The sequence below is a fragment of the Ambystoma mexicanum genome, chromosome 2p (assembly GCF_040938575.1).
Source record: "Ambystoma mexicanum isolate Mex_15411 chromosome 2p, UKY_AmexF1_1, whole genome shotgun sequence".
Classification (NCBI taxonomy): Eukaryota; Metazoa; Chordata; class Amphibia; order Caudata; family Ambystomatidae; genus Ambystoma; species Ambystoma mexicanum.
In genome coordinates, this window is record NC_090923.1 from 530,151,491 (window position 1) to 530,173,626 (window position 22,136).

Sequence of the window (22,136 nt, forward strand, 5' to 3'; positions counted from 1 at the left end):
GTCAAACTAGGCCTCCTTACCGGGTCCCGCGAGGGGAAGAGGGAGCAAACAACGGGCCGCTCGTAATCGGCCCGTTGTGTGCACCCTCTCCCATTCCCATTGAGCCCTATTTGGGCACAGATGGGAATGGGGAAGGTCTGGGCCCGGGTTCCTGGAGGGAGGAATTACCGGGCCCTCCAAACTCGGATTGGCCCGGTAATTCCCCATTCTTGGAACCCAGACCCGATTAGCGGCATGGCTCCCGCCAAAGTCGTAATGAGGCCCAGTGACTTTACAGGCCATCTACGCCAGTCACAAGCAGCGAGATTAGTTACTGGGACCAGTACCTGATTTCCATCATGACTTACATATTTAGTATTTCCCTTCCTCATTCCGCTCTGTCTCTCCCTCTCATTGATCAGTAGGTGTTATCGAAGATGATAGTGGGCATACAGTACTTAATGAATTTGAGTGTCGTAAAATAATTGTCCGCTGCATAGAAGCTCCAAGACTCCTACTTTGTACCATACTGAATCCCCTCGCATTTACTCAGTGCAACACAAACAAGAAATATAAGTTGGCCTCCATGCACCAACTAAATCTGTGCCTAAAAGGGGACAATTGATAATTCTCCTTAGATATGAAAGACTGTTATTGGCACTTATCCCTTTCTGGCCCCCGGCAGACTTTTGAGTTTATCTAACTGTAGAAAGGCTTAATCAATAAAAGGTGCTAAATCTATGAAGTAGCAAAGAACAGGGAGCATTTATTACATTGTAATACAATATAAATAAAAGGGCAGCACGTCCCTTTCTAGGCTTTCAGCATTAACCCAAACCCACAGAAACCTGGTTGGCTTTTATTTGGATTGGTTCAGCATTATGAATATACCCTACTTCATTATCCAGTGAGGACCATAGGCAATTGGGGATCTGGGATAGCAATTTGGTGAGCTCTAAGAGCAGTCTGTTGTCTTTGGGATGCAAGTATACAATTGGAACCTACTGTAGCATTGCTAGAAAGTCTTCAGTGTTCTTGTCACTGATGTTCAATATATATAGTGCAATTTAGCTTGCATGGAAGATTCCGCTCCAATTAATTGATTAGGACAGAAGGTGCTAAGTAAAAATGCAAGATTATCTGTGATGGGGACCCAGTGTAACCGGTACATGATATGTAATGGGTTGGGGCACAGGTGTGTTAAAGATGCCTACAGCATTGATGGTGATCAAAGAAAGAGGCATAGTCAGAAAACACTTGATCGTATAACTGATGCGATCAGGTCAGTACCCTGAGGTTTTCAAGAATGGGTGGGACTTGGCTTAAGAGTCCTACCAGGGCGTAATCCTCTGCCAGTCTATTCCCGACAGTGGCAGGTTAAAGGGGATCCCGTTCTGCCCTCCTCCAAGTGCCAACTTATGTCAACACGGACTGCCCAGCTCAGAAGGCTCCCACATGCCACTACCATCTCTTCACCCACTTAGAGGAACACTCACCTTAATTCCAGAACTCCTTTCCATGCATTATCAACAACCAAATATCTAAACAGCAATGCTTATGTGCAGAATACCGGGAAGACCTCTGTCCACACCTCATGTCCTATGAACCCCACGACTGAGAAACCCTCCACACCTGATCGACAAACATCAACACTATTACAAATTTCCAATGCCACTATCACCCCGAATCATAACGCAAATGTGGAAACTACTTCTATACAGGGTGCCCTCATCAATGCCAGGTCCCTCCCGGCACATGCCCTAGACATCGCAGACCTTATATCAATTAAAAAAACTTGACCTCCTAGCAATCACCAGAACCTGGCTCCATGCAGCTGCTGGCCCAGATCTCTCGCTCGCCGTTCCTGAAAATGATACCATCTTCAGGACAGATCGACCAACAGCTAAAGGCGGTGGAGTAGCAATTATTGCAAAGAGCACCCTTAACATCAGGGAACTGCCCAATTTCACCTTCCCCTCAGAAGAACTACTATTCATTAAAATGACCCTATCCCCTACAGCCACCCTGAACACTCACCTTATCTACAGACCTCCTGGCCCAATTGCCTCCTTCGAAGACAATGTATATCAACTCCTCTCTACCAATTCCAAGCCTAGTTCCTAAACACTACTATTGGGAGACTTAACTTGGGCCTCAATGACCCTAAAGAAAACCATGGCCAACACCATCACTGCACTAGACTATACCCATTGAATTCACAACCCTACACATATCAAAGGCTGCACACTTGACTGGCTAGCCAATCATAATTGCAATACAAGCATATCATCCAACTCACAATACCCATGGTCGGACCACCACATCATCTCCTTTAATATCGACAAGAACTCCAGAACTGAGCCCCCCCCCCCCAGCCCATGACACCAGCTGCCCTATCCAGAAACGTTCACAGTATCACCGCAGAGAATATCCTGCTGTTACTTCACCCCATCACAGCAGACCATAACAAGCTGACTAACGGAACTACAGTCATGATCAACCTCTACAACTACACTGTCCAAGCAGCCATCGATGAAGTTGCCCCACTTGCCATGCGCAAAGCGAAAACTCCTAACCCATCTCAACACATGGTACACCCCAAATCTGAAAACACTACGCAGCACCAAGAGAACTGCTGAGTCCATCTGGAAAATATTCACAACAGAACTGAACAAGGTAGCCTTCCTCGCTGCATCAAAAATGTATAAGCAAGCCATCCACCATACAAAAAGTGAAAGAATCACAAATGCCAAGTCAGGAACTAAGGAACTCTTCGCCATATTAAGAGAACTTGAGTCGCCTGTGCAACCACCTGAAGGTTGTCTCAAAGGCCAGCACTGGTGCACCGGCATTCAGAAAGCCCTTTTCGACACAATAGCCCTCCTTCAATCCAAAATTGAAACAAATCTTAAACCCCCACAACCTCAACAGACTCGGGCACCGCGATCCACAATACTGGTGCACTCTTTGAATTCTCCCCCGTCTCAACCGCTGAGGCCTTGAAAATTATAATCAGTCTCAAACCCTCCAGATGCCAAGGGGATATATGCTCAGCTTCACTTATTAAAGAATGTGCCAACAAACTAACACCATTCATCACCAAATTAATCAACTCTTCCTTTGAAAGCCACACTGACCTAACGAATCTTAAAGATGCGTGGGTCCTTCCCCTACTGAATAAATCAACTCTTGACCCCAACATACCAACAAACTATCGACCTATAACTACAGTGCCATTCCTCTTCAAAATATTGGACAGAGCAGCGCATCTCCAGATCCAAAACTATCTAGAATCCAATTACCTTCTTGGCCTACGACAATCAAGCTTCCGCCCTAGACATGGGAAGGAAACCGCACCACTGGATCTGAAAATACAAATTGATCAGCTGAAATATGAGGGCAGTTTAGCTCTCCTCCTTCTGCAATCACCTAGCCTCAGCAGCTCACTCCTGACCTAAAGCCATCCAATGGATACACTCCTTCCTCAAGGATAGAACCATGAGAGTCTTCTGTCCCATCTCTGCAGCATTGCCTGCCCCGGTCTTATGCAGCGTACCTCAAGGTTCTTGTGTCTCACTGACTCTTTATAACATATTGATGAAACCTCTCTTTGACCTTCTTGACGATCTGGGTGTCACCTACACCAATTAGGCAGATGACACTCAAATCATCATACCCATATCAGGGTCTCATGACACAGACCCTGAATCAATTAATATAATCTATCAAACTATTCAGACCTGGATGGCCCAACATGGATTATGTCTAAATGATGAAAAGACGGAACTTCTCCTCATTGGTTCACAACACCGGCTAAACAAACTCAAGGACTCATTCAAATCCTTTAACATAGATGGCAATATCAAGGTTTCTAAGGAAGTAAAAACTCTCGATTTCTAACTTCACAAACCATATCCCTAACTAAACAAGTCAATGCCACGGCCTCAGCTGCAGCATACACATCTAAGCTCATTAATGCCTGCTGACCTTTCCTCTCACTGACAGCAATATCACTCTAGCCAGAGCCCCTATCCTGTCCAAACTAGACTATTGTAATGCTCTTTATACTGGGACAAAGAACTACAATATTAAAAAAACGGCATGTTATCCAAAACAACGCCCTAAGAGCAGCGTTAAACATACCCAAAAAGTCTCACATCTCACTGGCTAGAAGGAACACACACTGGCTTCCCATACAAGAATGAATACTCTTCAAAACTCTATCCATGACCCATAAATGTATACGTAAGTCTGCACCAAAATATCTAGCTGACAAATTCACCACCAACCATTTTAACAGGCTTACACGCTCCGCCTACTCAGATTTACTCGCCACCCCCATTTCAAACGTCAGAATGCAGGAGGCAGCAGTTTCCATGTGGTAGCAGCCAAACATTGGAACACTTTACCAGCCACGTAAAAGTCAGAAACCCCCTTCTGGACCTTCCGCAAACATTTGAAAACATGGCTCTTCTCACAGGAGTTACTGAAATAACTCCTCTGAGCTACCCGCACCTTGTTTAATGCCTAAAATTGTCATTGCTCTCTCACACTGGGCGGCAAGATCCAACTATACGCCCACTTGTAATACTGTTATACTGTTACTGTGTAACCCCTTTCCTTGTGTCATAGCTGCCTGTTTAACCTCTGTAACGATTGATACTAAAATGTATGCCATATATTTTCTCTATTTTCCTAGATCCAACGTGCAGTACCGGATTAAGAAAAATGCAAAATAACCAGGGGGGTCCTGGGAGTCCCTCTGCCAGACATTAGTCCTGGTTACGAGAGACTTACCCAGAGTCTTTAGCTCACTATCTTTCACCGAAACACGTGTCTGAGGTTGCTGTTAGCACTCTTGTTCAGAAGAGAATTGCCTAGCATTTCTGTGCTGGACTGCCCCTGGGCAGGACAAAGACTGATATGTTTAGGATATTTCTCCTCTGTGAAAGATAGTGAGCTAAGCTCTTGTAACCAGGACACATGTCTGGCGGAGAGTCTCCCCGGACCCCCCTTGTTATTCGCGTACCTGATTAAGAGCAAGAACAGGTAGGGAGCAGCCCTTCGGCGCCCCTCAGTAGCCACGTTCCAATGCTGCAATGCTGGAACGGGCAAAGGGAGGTAGGTGCCTCAGAGAAGAAAGTACAGAGCCTATGTGGCTACAAGACATGCCACTCGCTGCTCGGCCAGCAGTGGCGTCTGCCACCCTTGGGTAGTGGCAGACTCCCTAGACCATACGGGACACAACCCTTTACACAGATCCACATTCACTGTACTCCCATTGAGGAAGCCCAGACCAAGGCCCCCTAACACAAACTTAGACATTGGTCATCCCTTGCTGCCATCACCGTTCCATGGTGGCTCTATGCAGGCAAAAGGGGTTTAACAGATTTTAAATAATCTTTTATGTATGGAACTTCTCCCAGGTGGCAAAGTCTGTGCCAGATTAGTCATGGCCCGAGAAGCAACCAGAACATAGGGAGGAAGGTTAAAAGAGACCGCAGGAAACTGGCTGTTGTTCGACGGAGGTCAGAGGAGGAGGAAGAGGAGGTGGTGTCAGACCAAGAGACCAGCAGGAGGAAGGACGAAGGAGCAGAGTGTGGAGGAGATCTTTGGAGCAGGTGAAGTATTGGGTAGTGAATGTGCGGGAAATGGTAATGCATGTGGTTAGGAAAGGAAGTATAAGGAGTGAACGTGAAGTATTTGTATGAGTGAAATAAGGGTGTCTGAGTAGGAAGTGGGGTGGAGTGGTAGTAGCATGGAGGATGGAGCAGAGGAGGAATATGCAGGGAGTAAAAAGTAAGGGACTGGTGGAGTTGGAAGGATGAGAGTTGTGAGGGAGCAACATGAGGTAGTGAGAGGGAGAGGAATACATGGGCATGATGGAAAGGAGACTGAATCGGGCATAGTGTCTATAAGACACAATCCAATATCCCTTTTGATTGCTAACCACAGGATAGTATGATGAATCAGAGGTGATTATCCCGAAAACCCTGCCCTGTGACCCTTGACATGTGGCCAGGGAAAGGCAGACTCTTCCCGAGCCTGTGGGTGGCGTTCTGTGGGAGCATCACATGAGAGAAGACTCGGGTCAGGAGAATTGGGAGAACTCTCTAAATAACTTCCCTAGACGCTCTACAGTTTTGATGGCGTATTGTAAAATTGAGGCTTTTAATAGACAGAGGAACCACAACATTGGGGACTTCAAGTCCCACAATGCGCTAAGTACTGGGAGAGGGACTTGGAGGTACAGAACTGCATTATACACTCTAGTGGTTCTAATGACCCACACTTGAGCGGGACTTTTGTATATATATTTAAAGCCCCCTCAGGAGCAGGCCATTAGAACAAGGTGGAGAGGTAGAACAAGTTGTCAGCCTCCGTTCCAGCTGCAGGAGTTGGAGTGGGAGTGGTAAGTCGAAGCCGCTGTATCAAAAGCAGATGTCAGTCCTTAGAGGGTGTTGGAATTTGCAGATTGAAAAGTGCAGACGTTGCGCAGCGGGAAGCGCTGTTTCTAAAGGCTTACCCAGTGGAGAGAGAGACTCTCCTAATTGCATGCCTTTTCCCGGTGGCCGGCGAGCACTGATGTACATTAGGAGCGAGAAGAGCTCATTTCGCCAATTGGCACGGGCTGCAGGAAATTGACCAAAACCGTCAGTCATCCAGAAAGCATCAGAAGAAGCAGAGTTGGATGCAGCAGCGGATCGAGCGGATGTGCATAAAGAATCTGGGGAGTTTACCGTTACTAGGTAATCCCAGAATGCTCTGTAGTCGACCTCTTGCTGTTAATCCTTATTTTGAATACCGAACTAATGAACGCAAATCATATTTGCGTTATAACAATTTTGACAAAGGGCAAGAAAGGAAAGGTTATAATTTCTATTACCCAAGCCAGGAATATTGCCAAAGCAGAGAAAGAGCAATATTGAACCAAAATATAAACACACAATGGCAAAGCCAACATTATCAAAACAAAGAGAGAACAATGTCACAGCTAAATGGTAACCATTATTACAAGAGTGAAGAGGACGCAATAGTTAAGCAAGATATCAACACACATTGCCTAAGCCAAAGAAGAGCAAATGTCAAGGGACTTTGTCAAAAGTTACTTGATGTAAAAGGGGGAAATGGAATTGGCAGGAGAAAAGCCCTCCTTGGGATAGGTATCGAGGAGTGGGGAGGAAGGGGATAAAACCTGTCCTGCATGTGATAAATGAGTCTGTGGAATAAACAGCACAAATGTGTGTTGTTTCTTTACAGAAGAAGTTGTTAGAAGTCCAATACTTTTCTAAAAGCTTGAAGAAATCGTTACCACGTAGTACTTGTAGTAGTGTTAGGAGTTGTTACCTTGGCAGGCGAGTATACCAGAAAAATTATTTCCTGAGGTAGTGCTGGCAGGTTAGTGGACCACGAAGAATTATATAATTGTAGTTAAAGGTTATGAAAGAAGGAAAGTGGCATGGTCACTAATGTGTTTGATAAACTGTGGAAAAATAATACTGACAGACTTGATTGTTGATGAAAAAGATTTACAAAAATATTTGTTCTTTAAAGAGACAAACCGTGGAACAGCCATGCTGACAAACTTTGGTGTTTATCAAGAAAAGTTGTGAAAGTGGTACTTTTCCAGGAGAAGTTGAACTGAAATATGAATTGCAAGTGTAAAGACAAAGATCTTTTTGTTTTGTGGAAATTTTGGTAAAGGCCAAGTGGCAGACTTTTGAAGTGAGAAGAACTTGGCATTGTATTTGAAGCAGAACTTGGCTACTAAAAAGGAACTTTCTTATTTCAATCTTTTGAACTGAAAAATCCTGCTTTAAGCCTGAGGAAGGGGATATGACCCTGGTTACACTGATATCTGATTTTAAGGTTTATGTTTGAGCATACTTGTTATTTTGTTAAACCTGGAATGCCATATCATACCTTAACAAACATTAAACGAAGTATGAGGGGCAGATTCATTTTGTTAGTGTTTCTGCTTGAGTCTTAGTTGGAGAGGCAGGGGATTCCACTTTAGGTTAGGGATAAGTGAGGCTTTTATCTCAACTTTTTAAGTTTTAAAATGGCTAATTGTGAAAAACCTTTATCAAGTTGTCTGCCTCCCATTTTTGACCCCTAACAATACTGTACGGACAGTCTAGGAAGTCCCTGAGGGAATTTAGTAGGTGATCTGCCTTTACTTATTCACCTATAGCACCAGTAAGAACTTATAGTAGCGTGGAATCTGTAGTATACACTAACCTGTTGAGTAGGGATGCCTGGGTTAGGGGGTTTTGCAGGGACGTCATTTCACCAAAATGCCATGGGCAGCAGAAGTGACTTCACATGACCTTTGACCTCTGATGACATCACAGAAAGTGATGTAATTTGACCCCACCCAGAAGTGACATCACAGAAAGCGATGGAACACAACCTTTCACCCCACGATAAAACAGAACTAGGCCTCACATAACATTGAGTACACAATGAAAAATATGGTTACAATATCACTGATATACATTTCATACAAGAATGGATCCCCACATGTATCGTTAATATCAGTGCGTATAGGCCCATATTACCAAATCACTGTGAATGCAAGCAGACGTCCAAGACCAAACAATAATGATGTATTATTATATAGCACTTAGGCTTAAGTGCTTCATATAGAACAAATATACATACAATATCACCCAACCTGTGTTGGTACTTTTTATCAACCTCAGCAGGATGAAAGGCTGAGTTAACCTTGCTGGGAGTCGAACCTGCAGATCACACACACACATTGCAGCAACCAGCGCTCAACCCACTGAGCTATTTTACCGGCTATAGCCATCAGAAAACCAGCCACTCCAGAAACAAAGAGCCACATGCTGCTGGCCACAGCCCATGAGCCTCAATGTAAAAAAAATATATATATATATATTTTTAGGGGTAGCATAGGAGACTTGAGGTCGCAGTTGCGACCCCTAAATGACGTCCATGGGGAGTATTTCTTGAGCCATCTGCGACTTTGGGCCTCATTACAAGTATAGCATTAAGGCAACAATGGTGCCGGTACCGTTGCTACTGTACCGCCATACTACGAGTTCTGCTCGCGGGTGCCTTTGCAGCCACCAGGTCTGACCTGGGGGCCGTACAGGTACCCGCGAGCAGAACAGGACTGTTATTAACAGTACCGGTGCTACCACCTTCCCCATTCCTGCCAGACCCGTAATGAGGCCCATTGACTTGCTAGCCCCTGTGTCAAACCCGACATGAAGCAGGGCACCGGGACCTTACTGATCTTTGAGTATCAAGGGATTCATCACACCATTTTCTTTTGGTCTGTTGTATTCCAAGCTTTCCAACTTCAGTTGAAGTGCTAGGTGCTACATTGTTGGGTATGAAAGATGATGCACATGTATTGGGAACTTGGCATCTCAGAGTGGGGGCTTCAAAGTATGCTGAGGATGATTTGAGAGTGTATTTTTTCTAATGAATCTCCTGTTTACAATAATTGCACATTAGCGGGTTTCCAAACCCATTTCCATGCAGATTCTGTGCCATCTGCCCCCCTCCTCTTTTGCGCCACCACCCCTGCCAACCTCCCCTATGGAAACCCACTCCCACCTGAGACCTCTGCCCTTTGAGGTTTTGTAACTGCAAGACCAGGATCTTGTTCTCCATCTTTTCTTTCTTTTGTTTTTTGGACGCTAGACAGTGGTTCGCTATCATATCAATTCCAATAGGCCTTCACTTACAAACCAAATCATTTTGAGCTGCTTTTGCAATTTTCACTGTAGCCCCTCAACAAAGGCATTCACCACAGCTTCTTGTGCGGTGACTGCAGGTTTCAATATGCCTGAATAATATTGAGTGAAAACTATCTTGAGCCGGTCCAGAAAGTCTGCTGGGGATTCTTATTCTGCTTACATTAAAGGATCTTACCCCAATCCCTTTTTTGGGAGCGTACTTTGGGTATGGCACTTAACATGATCTCCCATGCCTGTAATATGTCTGTACCTAACCCAGGATCAGCCACCGGCGAACCGTCTTGCTGAATGAGTCGCAGTCTGGTATCCAAGTGCATGACTATGTGCATAAGTTGATTCGTATGAGCCTATGAGGGATTATAGCACTGGATAACTGTCTCCAAGTTATCCAGTTGTCTCAGTTTATGTCTACGGCTTCTAGCTAATGTTTGAAATTATTTTTACAAGGTGTCTGAGATCCCCATTGAACATGAGACCTGCACAGTGACCAAATTGTCTGTATACTCAGAGTCCTGGTAGTTGTCAGAGGAGTCTGTAATACAGGTCTCTCCCTTTGTACTTGGTACCACCGGGGGTAATGGACTTTGGAACCCGGGAATGCCTGGGGACAACAAACTCCCTAGCTTACTCATTAAGATAACAGGCTGGCACACCTGTCAAAGTAGCTGGTTCAGTGAATGTTTGAAATTTGGGGCGGGGGGTGTATCTGGGGAAACCGTCACATATTGGGCAGCAGGCTGTTGCTGGATGGTGGTCTCTGCAATTTGGTGAACATGGTGTGAAGTGGCCTGCTGGGACAGTAGGCTGATCAGATTTTTGAGAGTTAGATTGGACATTGGTGAAGAAATCATTTCCCGCCTCTGTTTACTCCTCCTGCTTATCATTAGCTAATTGAAGGTATAGCAGAGTGGGTTCCTGCCCTGATTACATCTTACATGAATGTACCCCTTGAACTCAGATTCTTAATTTGATTTTTATAGGATGGTCCTGCAATAACACACAAGACAACCAACGTTTTAGGGTTCCTTTAGGAACATTGATTATCGGATTTTTGAAGGTGAACGGTTGGTTTACTATTGTGATGAATCAACTTCCGGGGCACCAGTGGTCCAGGGATGAATATCGGTTTCTAAACCATCAATCAGCCCCCCACCTCTAGCACACCAGAAGGGATCTAAACAGATTGGAAACACAAACAAATTATAAACCTCCTTCTCCAATGTTGGTAACATGGATGGAATGGCAGGCTTATCTCCACAAGGTCGTGGATCGTTGGTTAGTTGCAACACAGCGAAAATACAATTATTACCTAATGGTAAAAGGGACTGTCCAGTCAAGGTTCTATACACATATCTACATTATTATTATCACAACAGACATTTCTAGCACACTACAAAATACAATCCACCCTGTAAAGGAATGCAGAGGACAGACTGTTTCAAAGAAGGAAAAGGGATGCACTCTGGATACTGACAGGAGGCTAGTTGGTATAGTAAATAATCACAATGGCTCTAAGGATACTTGGTTTCAACACAAAGGGAGCAATGGGTTGTGCAAGGTCACTAGGGGCCTTTGCAGAAGGACCAGGGGGACAGAATCCCAATGTACCTTGTGCTGTAGGAGTTAAAAAGGGTCGAGTCGGTTTCAGGGCACTTGGCAGGTTCTGTGACGTTCAAGATGGGAGACAGCTGCGGTTATCAGGCTGCAGGCAGTTTGTCGAGCGAAGCTGGATGGATGACTGCAGGTTGGCCTACACTGCGGTTCGGGGTCAGAAATCAATGTCTTTGCTGGTCAGCAGTTCTGAAGCACTGGTCGAGGCATAATGAATGCCTTTAGTGACTGCGGCATAACAGTCGTTGGTGCAGTCGGTTGTAGCTCGAGGGGCTCGGCTAGCTTTAAAATGGCCTTTAAGGTGGATGTCGGTAGATGCACTCCTAGCTTTTTTCCTGGGCTCATGTCATCCTTTAAGGCAGACAGCCCAAAGCTGAGAAGAGTGTTCCAGCGAGGCGGCTTGTCTTTGATTTGGTTTACAGACCCTCTGGCACTTCCCACCTAGGAATCCTGCTGCAGAGACTAGCTGGGCATGCTGTGTGATAGCTGGGCACCAGTTCTGGAGCTGCTCGAGGTTTTTCTGGATTCAGTATCTCCCTCTGTTCACTGGGAGATGTTTAAAGGAGGGATCTTGCTTCCCTCTTGTAGGTCCTGGCCTTCCTTCACTGGCGGAGGATGTAAGGCAGACTGTACCTTCAGCCATTGTCCAATGATGAGTTCTTCCTTCTAATTCTGGTGAAGCCTTCAAATGATCTGCCAAAAGAGTGGCTCAGCCCTTTTTTTTTTTTTTTTTTTTTTAAGCCAAATGGACCACAGGGATTGGTGTAGGCTAAGCCTACCTTAATGAACCAATCCTGGGTGCCTACCAACAATCTCCTGTATGTGTGCAGTCATAACCAGAGTGCTTTGCAACAGAAAAGGTAAAGAGGTGAAAACATGTAATACTAAGTCACACCCATCTTCCTGTCTGTTCGGGTTCAAATGGCTACTCTGGTTAATGGAGCTCTCTGCGGGTCCTTATTAAAGGGGCAGGTCTCCCTTGAAGCTGCAGCGAGACCAGCCTTTCAAATCACATTCTCATACCTTCTGAATGGGGTCCCCCAGCGGGGATGACTATTGTCAACATGCAGTCCCAGATATGACATTTCACTGTCAATTGATACTAAGGGTGGGAGCTGGCTTCTGGTTGACACAGTGCATATGAAAGAGTGCTGGAGTTTCTGCCTCCTTGGTTAGGTTAGCCTCTGTAGCCAAGCCCCATGAGGGCCTGTTTGAATGAAACTCTGATTAGTATGCACATTCTGCCACCAGCTATGGGGTTCAACAAAAGACATGGTGAATCCATGGAGCCTTTATTTGTTAATTAGGCTGGCCATGGTAGAGGGAAGGTTTGGCCCTCCCCCTTATGAGATGACATGGTGTACTCCTGGCTATCATATCCCAACTAAATATGACGGGGGGGGTGGGGGACTGCGTCTGTAGGCTGTGTCCACCCAGAGTACACAGGTCTATGTGCATGTTGTGCGGGGAGCAGAGCAAAATGTGTGCGGATTAGCCCCACACATGTTCTACACATCTTCCAGAGGTTGATCGGCCATCATTCAATTTAATTTAAGATTTCAAAAAACCCAGGCGAGCGCACACCCACCGTGTGGATGTTCGAATTCCTCACAACTTTGAAACTAGAAATATTGAAGGGGCTCTTAGACAAACTTATATCAGGTTGGGTAGCCTTTTTTTCCAGAGCCAATCTACAGCTGCTCACACAGTCTTCACAGCTCGCTGTTTCTTCTTTCAGGTCGTTGCTGTCCTTACTTGTTTCTTTGGTGCTGCCTCCTGCCAGGCATTAGTTCCCACACCCTTCATTGTTACTGCCTTCTGTCAGATAGTGATCTCCAGGATTTTTCACCAGCGCTCTCCCTAGGTGTTAAGGGAGCAGTATGTCCTCCAGTAGTGTTCTCTGGTGTCAAGGGAGTGTTGTGGTCTCAAGCAATCTCCCTTTGTGTCAAGGCAGCTTTCATAAATCTGCTAGTTTCTCCCGAGTGAAGCTAAAGAGTGTACCTCCTTGACACCTTTTATAACTATTTGGATATGCCGGCTGTCTTAAGGCTATCTTGATTGGCTATCTTTGTTGCAATCTTGTATCCCTACCTCAATTTTGGGGTTATTCCTCTAAATGTTCAAGCAATCTCCTTTGCTGGGTGTGACGTTGGCATTTGTGGTGACTCTGACCCTTCAACTGTGAAAACTCTGCTGATTATCTTTAATGGAGGCAAGTCAATCCGACCGGGCTCACAAAGTCCTTGGGCCCGCAAACACTCTGCAGCAGACTGTTTATGCCATGTTTCTGTCAGAGTACGACTTGTATTCTGATAGTGTATCCTGATAGATGGAGTTCTCTGTAGACGAAAGGACATTGGGATACCTCTGAGGGTAGAGTGCTGCAAGTCTGTGGGGATAGCGAGCTGGCAGAATCCCTCCACATTCTCTTTGTAGAGCACATCAGGTAGCAGTCAGACCATCCCATACTCCCACACAGTGTAGAATGGAAAGCCTTGTGAACTACCAAATATTTCAGTTTCTCATTTGCAGTCCATGGTGCTGTTGAAAGCACATGGCCCAGGACCAGGACAACTCCATACATCGGGCTTGTGCCTGCTGGACCCTCCCCTCCCCACCCCTGGCGTATGGCTATCCGGAGCTAACTACTTTTACTTACTGACAGATGACAATCTCATGACTCACTACCTGCCTACAATGACTGACTGCCTGAATTTGACTGACTGATGAAGTTCTCAATAGGGTCCTGTATTATTCTCTGATATCGTGCATATTCATTTTCTTGCACGTGACAGGACATGATCCTTGACAGTTACAGATTACAGACCTGAATTCTACATTTTACCAATCCTGTTACCAAATTACCCAGCCCCCTGCTTTTCTCTGTGTCTGCACTTGCTACTTCATTAGAGTCCCCTAAAATTATACCACTTACAGTTAGCCTCCCTTTGACAGCCACACAGGCGTTTTGTACCAGATTTCTTTACTGCCTGTTAAAGCACAGCGATATTCCCCGGGAAACAGTTTGAAATCATCAGTGTCGCTCCAGGGTAGCAACTAGTCTGGGACACGGCACCAGATTGTGGATGAAACTGAACCCTCACAATATAATTTCAGAGTACTAGGAATAATAATAAAAGATTATTTCTAGCAATCAAAAAAGAAAAATAGGTATGACAATATTTGGCTCTTACTGGTGACATTGCCACTTTGATTCAATATTGTTTTGCAATACAAGCCCATTCCCCAACATGCCAAAACATGACCCTTATATTATACCTGGGACAGAAACCTCCATTGATTCCACTCGTTCCACATATCCATCATGAAGTTGAAACAATGGCCACAATAATCTTCGTAGCTCCAGCTTGACCTTAACAGTTGGTAGTACATGGACCTACCATGTGCCACAAAAGATATTGCATAGCAGACCGGATCGGCTGACACAGTTTGGTGAGGCATCCTGTTCCATCCAAAACATTCTTCCTTGAGTTTAGCAATCCGGCTCCTGACGTCCTTGAATACAGACATTTGAATCTGCTTCAAGACTGTGCGAACAGTGCAAAAGAAGCTAAGCATATTTGCACAAGAATATGCTACACATTTAAGTTTTTTTTGCGGGGTGTTGGGGGTGGGGGCAGTCGAGGAGTGTGTGTGTGTGTGTGTGCACATATGTTAAGAGAATGAGGTACTATCATATTTACTGTATTTACCAAAACGTGGGTTGCAAATTTCTTACATCATAGTTCACCTTTTATCCAGTACAACCTATTGAAACAGCCATCCAAAGTTTCATGTCATTTTTTTTAAGAAAGCTTGAAAGGTTTTTCGTCCTATAGGAAGACCTCTACTCTTTGAGAATTAAATATCGACTTAAGCGTATGGTCTCTCTTCTGCTCATCGGTCATTTCCAAGAGGCTGGTAAAATACATGTGTGGGAAGTTGCATTCAAAATCTGCTCTTAAATCGGAGACCATCACATTGGAGGCAATCTTGTTTTCTGTGACAATTATGTTACTTCCAAGGTAATCAGTTGAATAATTATTCACTCCTAGAGCTGGGTTGAAAAAATGTATTGAAAATGAGACATCTAACTTGCTGGAGTAGACTATCAATCTCCGATCCACAGCTCTCCAACCCTGAATTCCAAAACATCTTAGCTATCATTTGTATTGACTGCCCTACTCATGAGGTCTCATTTTCTGTGGATAATATCATATTTATTTCTTTTTAGCAATTTTTGTATGGGACTGTTTTAAACAAAAAACCTTCCCTGCAGTAAGCTCCCATTGCTATCTTTCTTGTTCAGTTTCCTCTTGAATGATCTAAACTCAAAATCATACCAAGGAGCATTGTTTCGAATACCTTGCCTTCCTTCGGAAATAGCCTTACTGTTATGGGATTCTTTGCCATGGATAATTATTATCACATGCTCAAAAAGAAACACCAGATCTTTTGGGTCTGATGAATAAAATATTTCTGTGAATCTGCATGGCTTACTGACTATATAAAATTTCCTCCAAATCATCCCTTCCATGTTTGGGCATAGTCCCAAAATGGCCCAAGAAACTGGGATTCCCACTAAAACTTGATGTGGGAGAAGACAATTAAAAAACAACAATGGAGGTGTGTTCAGAAACCAAAAACGTGCGTCATCTTCACAAACTAAAAACAATCAAACAAACACTAATCAATAATAAACTGTTACCAGATTTAGAAGTGCACTTTGGGGTACATCACCCATGTATTTCCTATTAAGCTCAACCAGTGCAAACCTCATAAAATTGCCTGTGACAGACCGCTGGCATCCTGCTTATAGCTTAAGCGATTCTTTATAGGAATCTTGCAACATTCCTCCAGTAGACTTGTATCACTATTTTCTTGGGATTTATGGCCCTAATTTAGCAGTCAGATTGCCCATAATTATACTATGTTAAGGGTGATAGTTCAGTAGGTCATCAATAACATTCTTTGGACAAAAAATAGAAGAGCCTTTCGTTTCAGATGGAACATAAGTGTTATTTACCAACATTTCTTTCCACAAATGGGGTCAGATGGAGAAACAATGACTGCTGGTGTCAAGCATTACTCTCGCTACATGGAACTACAAATGCTGAAGGACTAAGGTTGCAATACCTTTATTAAGGCGGCCTTTAGTGGATCTGTCTGCCATTAATGAGAAGATTAAAAATCACTTAAGCCAAATTCACTACCAGCCATGTTTCTTGCAGACCGATTATGTCAAAACTTTTTTTGAAACTTATTTTTATATGCATTTCACTTATGCAAACAACAACAATCGTAACACCCACACACCCTCTCCATCCTCCCCTACCACAGCATCATCCTTTTCCAGGCTTCCGATCCACGTCGTCCCAGTGGGGCGACACTCCCTTCACATTATGTCCAATATTTGCAGATTCTGCGGGCACCCTTGTTTCATATAGTACCCGCGAAGGTACTCCAAAACCAGCCCCCAGTCTTGCCTGAATTTCACAGCTTCCTCCTTGTACTCTGTAGGTGACCCATTCCATTGCTAGTATTCCCCAGAGTTTATGTAACAATTCTACGCACGTTGGGGGCCCTTTCAGATTCTGTCTTTTGGCTAGCACTAACTAAGCCGCTATGAGCATTACCATGAAAGCCTTACATTGGTACTAAGAGGGGAGCAGGATTCCGGGGTCAAACAGCCCGCACACCCATTCCCTAGGGATAAGTGCCAAAGGGCACCAGACCATTAACTGTATTTGGCCTCCTATATCCAGAAGACCCCTAATACCGGGCAATCCCACCATATGTGTCTCCTGTCCCCTCTCCCTGCAGCCTCCCCCACCCCCCCTCCAGCATTCCGGCGAGGTGGTGGGGTGCATCTTATGCAGCCTCTCCTGGGTGTAAGATTGCTTGTGCAATTGCAGACATCATTCAGACCTCTGGCGAACGTCGTGATTATGGTTTCATATATTTGTTGTTGCCGACCTACTGCTCCAGATATTGGGGGTCATTACGAGTATGGAGGTAGTCATGGTGCTATTAGCGCCATGGCTATCACCATACCACATACTGGGTTCGGGTTCCCTGAATGGGGAAATACCGGGCCATTCCAACCTTGGAGGACCAGGTATTTCCCCATTCAGGGAACCCATCCCCATTCCCATTCGAGGCCCCATAGGGCTCAGTGGGAATGGGGAGGGAGCTAACAACGGGCCCGTTGTTAGCTCTCTGGTCCTTTAGCGGTTCCCACTAAGGGCGCCTGGTAAAGTCAGCCGCCCTTAGCGGGACCCGCTAAAGGACCTCGTAATGCTGCGGTAAGGGGTTAACGGCTCCGGTACCCTTAATGGCGCCATTAACCCCTTACCACCAGCCTCGGAATGAGGCCCGTTGTGTCTGCCCAATATGGGTTAAGAAGAAGGTTGTGAGAGAAGAGCAACTGTTATCGCGCCAGACTGCTAGTGGGCATTTGATCCATGTAGTTGTCTTTGAAAAGAAAATGATTGAATTGGATCAGTTTTTTTTTTTAGCTTCATTTATTAAAGCATATTTGCAGTAAAAAGAGTCATGAAGAGAGTTTTTAATAAATAATCCTTTATTTCTTGGTCCTTTACACGTGTTCCTCCAGCAACAATGACGCTGGTTCATCAGGACGAATTGAAAGGACAGATTTGGTGTTTAGCTACCATGTTAGTTGAGCTTAGTTTCAGTTTTCATTGTGACTCTGAGAATTAGTGAATATATCCTTAGTAGGAGTAAGTCTGTATTCATAGCGAGAGGATCCCATATATGGGTTTGTCAAATAATGGTAGCTGATCCCTCCTTTAGGTGAGGACGCCCTTTCCAGGATGTGTCTGTTTGACCGCGTCCTTAGTGTAGCCTCGCCAATGATGCTCAATTTGTCAGTCAATGCGAGTAATAATCTTGTACCAGGCCTCTCTGAGTTGAATAGACCTGGTTAGCTTCGGTATGTTCCGCCACAAGTTCTCCCAGTGTTCTCTCATAATCTCTTCCCCCAATGTTATCTCCCACTTCTTCATGTACCCCTGTGTTCAACCAGTCTGAGTCCATTAAGATCGCTTATAGCTTAGAAACTATCTGTCTGTTTCCTGTATGTGTAGTGATAACCTTCTCAAACAGCGTCAGTTTCAAATTGGCTGCTTGCTTTACCTCTGGATGCATCAGCCAATGCCTCATTTGGTAGTACTCCAACCTGTCCGTCTCCGTTAACCCAATCTGCTGTTTAAACTCTTCAAATTATCTGACATCCGAACCCGACCACATGTCTCCCATTTTCTTACATCCCATTTTCTGCCACTGTTTAAACAAGCCATTCACCATCCCCGGGGAGAATTGTGGGTTCCTAAATAACTGGTTAAAGGGAGATCGGCATGTAGTAAGACCTCCCTGATCCACTAGAAGGTTCCAGATGTCACGAGTCACTGTAAGAACTTGGCTGATACGAATGTTCTGGGGTCTGTCGCGCCTGTGAACCATAAAATCCCCTCTAGCATACTCTCTGCCGCTACTCTGCCCATTTTTGCCCAAGGTTTGGTTGTGTCCCCCGATAACAATTCAGACTACCCGCAATTGGGCTGCCTCACAGTACCTAGAGAAGTTTGGGAGGCCTACCTCGCCTTTGTGTTTGGGGCACCATCAACATCTCCAGGCCACCATAGGCTGTTTTTTCTGCCAAACGAATCGCAATACCAATCTGTTAAGTAAGTGCCTGTGAAAAAACAGACGGTGTTTCACTGTCTTAACACCGGGGATCCCTTATTCAGATGTCCAGGGCATGGCCATAGCCTTTGGATCCAGACCCTGGGGGTGGACAAGTGCGGGGGGGGGATCACCTGGGTGAGGGGTCCTCGGGGAGTGGGGGAGGTACGCATGATGGCAACACATGGTATCCCCCCTTTCCAAATACCCCTGTCCCATCTTATTTTTAGGATATTCCAACTTCCCAGACCCCACTCCCTTTCCTAGACAAACACTGAGCCGAGTAAGAGGAGGTCTGAGGCTAAAAGGAGTACCTCCCATGCAGTACATTGGACTTGTCCCACTAATAAGATCAGGCAGGCTAAGGTACTTGATCTTAATTACATACACCTGGTACCTATTAGCTCTCCCCACGTGGTTGAAAGGTGGAACACTGAGACACACTCTGAGCAAGGTGATTCACGAAAAGGAGCAGTTCTTCGAAGGTGACGGCGAACCAGGTGGAGCAGAGCGACAGGCTGAGGCATGAATCGAGGTACAGAGGAACCTTGGACACCCCAGCAAGAGATCGTGACCTCCGAAGGGCCTTGAAAGTTGTGCAAGGAAGCCCAACCAGAGAGAAGAGACAAATCTCTTTTGTGTTTCAAGGATACCAGCCACACTCCCAGGTGAATGGCAGAGATGGGGAGGTGCAGCGGCAGTTGTGGTATCAGCTTTGACTTCAGGATCAAATGCGTGAAAGACGAAAATGAATTAACACAACCGGTGAGTTGATGAATGTCCAGGCTGTGTTAAATGAAACTTGACGGCAACAATGTCCGACGAATGAAGGTTCTGCATGTGCCGATAAGACGTGAGAGAAAGCAAAGCATTGTAAAGAACTGTAAATTAAAGATACAAAGTAACAGTGTGGTCCGGCAAAAGAAGATTGCCCAATCGAAAGTCTTTGTGAAATGTCTGATGCCGTAGAAGCAACGGGAAGAGAAAGAAACTGAGATACAAGATTTGAACTTTTAGGTTTGATCCCGACAGAAGGAAACCTGGATGTGAGAGCTGTCTTTGAAATGTTAGGTTTGATCCCGGCAGAGGAAAACCTGGATGTGAGAGCTGTCTTTGATCTGTTAGGTTGGATCCCAGCAGAGGGAAGCCTGGATGTGAGAGATGTCTTTGAACTGTTAGGTTTGATCCCGAGAGGGAAACCTGGATGTGAGAGATAGCTTTGAACTTTGAAATAATTACTGTGTTCGAAACTACATTTACCAACAGGCCTTGGTGTAGGAGAGAAAACGTGACTTTTGAGGAAAGGTCAAAGTGGTCATGCCAAGGTAAGAGCAAAAGCCTTGCAGTTTCATAAGTCTTCGACAGCGGAAGGAAAGTGAAAGGAGACTTGAGCCCGATGGATGGGAGCCTATGAAGGTGTGATTGAATCTTGGGGAAGGGAACCCCCACAAATTGTGATTGAAAGGTTTGAGCTCGACAGAGGGAAACCTGTACTGAATAGTGGTAACCAGAAGGAAGCAAACTTTTGTTGAACTGTATTACACAACTTTTCGTGGAAGGCCAAGTGGGCCCTGGTCCACAAAACAAACTGCATCCTTGTGTCCAAAGCCAGAGTAAATCACAAGGTCCACCTTACCCCGTGCTACAAAACGTGGGGAAGGGAATTTACTGACATTTCTTTTGAACACTGATTTTCCTTTTTGGATTACACATTCCCTTTACACGTTTATTGTATTAGAAAGAGGGCAAGCATTAGGATTATTACCATAGGCCATTTTGTTTTTTACTAAGGACTGACTAGGACTGTATTTTCTTTTTGTTTGATGGTCAAGAGTACTCCCACCTTAGTTATAGGGCAAGATGGGAGTTATCAACCCCTTTTTAAACCATGAATAAAGGTTTTGAAACTTGCAGCTCTTGTCAGTGTCTACGTGTGATACCATGCCTCCCTCACATGCCTTAAAGAAAGACCGCAGGTTCTGGATGGGGGGGCACTTGAAAGTGGTATAGCATCCTAGGAAGTGTTACCTTTTTTATCGTAGCGATCCTACCCAGCTACGAGATCCGCAGTGGTGACCATTTCTCTAAATCTGCCTTTACTTGGCTTAACAACACAGGATAATTCTCCCCATATAGCTTGGACATTGTGCTGGCTATGTCAACCCCCAGGTATCTTATGCTACCACTAGCAATTGTGAATGGGGAGTATGTGGGTAAAGCAGCTACTTGGACCTTGGACAGTCCTAGACTCAGCAGTTCTGACTTTGACATATTTACTTTAAGTCCCGCTACCTTGTCCATCGCGGTGAGTTCCGTTTATAAAAGCAGGAATAAACGTTTACAAATTGTCAGGGACATCATCATGTCATCTGCAAACACAGCTATTTTGTGCTCCTCTCCACCGAACGGTATCCCCTGAATAAGTGGGTTTTGCATGATTGAGATTAGTAGTGGCACCAAGTATATCACGTACAGGAGCCCGGACAGGAGACACCCTTGTCTAGTATCCTGTGTAATATTTATATTCCAGGATACCTGGGAATTAATTGAAAGGCACATCGGACGACTTATGTAGTTTGCCTTGACCATGTGTAGGAATTTGGAGCCCATCCCCATGTGTACCATGGCAGCAAACAGGAAAAGCCATTCTACGTGGTCGAAAGCCTTCTTGGTGTCGAGTGAAATCAGTACTGAGGGAACCTGCTGAATGACTGCATTTTCTACCAGGTGGATTATTCATCTCATATTGTTGCATGTCTGTCGCCCCTTAATAAATCCTGACTGATCCGTCCCAATTAGATTCAGAAGCCAGAACGCCCGTGTACATTTTCGCGTCGATGTTTAATAGTGCAATGGGCTGGTACGACCAGCATTTCATCAGGTCTTTGCTGCGCTTCCCAAAAAGCACCACCTTCCATCCGCTATCGTTTGTGTCACTCCCTCTTTGCATCCCATCGAGTTTTAAAGAATCGCGAGCTTAGGGCTCAGTTTCCGGCTATACGTTTTGTAGAAACTCGCTGGCTACTCATCCGGCCCCAGCGCTTTGTTTAGTGGCATGGATTTGATTACCGCCTCAACCTCTTCCTCCCTTATGTCCTCCTCTAA

General features: G+C 45.0%; 1 protein-coding gene across 3 annotated transcripts in view; it reads left to right on the plus strand.

Annotated features, from left to right (window-relative positions):
• CFAP92 (cilia and flagella associated protein 92 (putative)) overlaps positions 1-22,136 on the plus strand; it is a 1,690,090-nt gene that overhangs the window by 818,997 nt on the left and 848,957 nt on the right. The window lies entirely within an intron of this gene.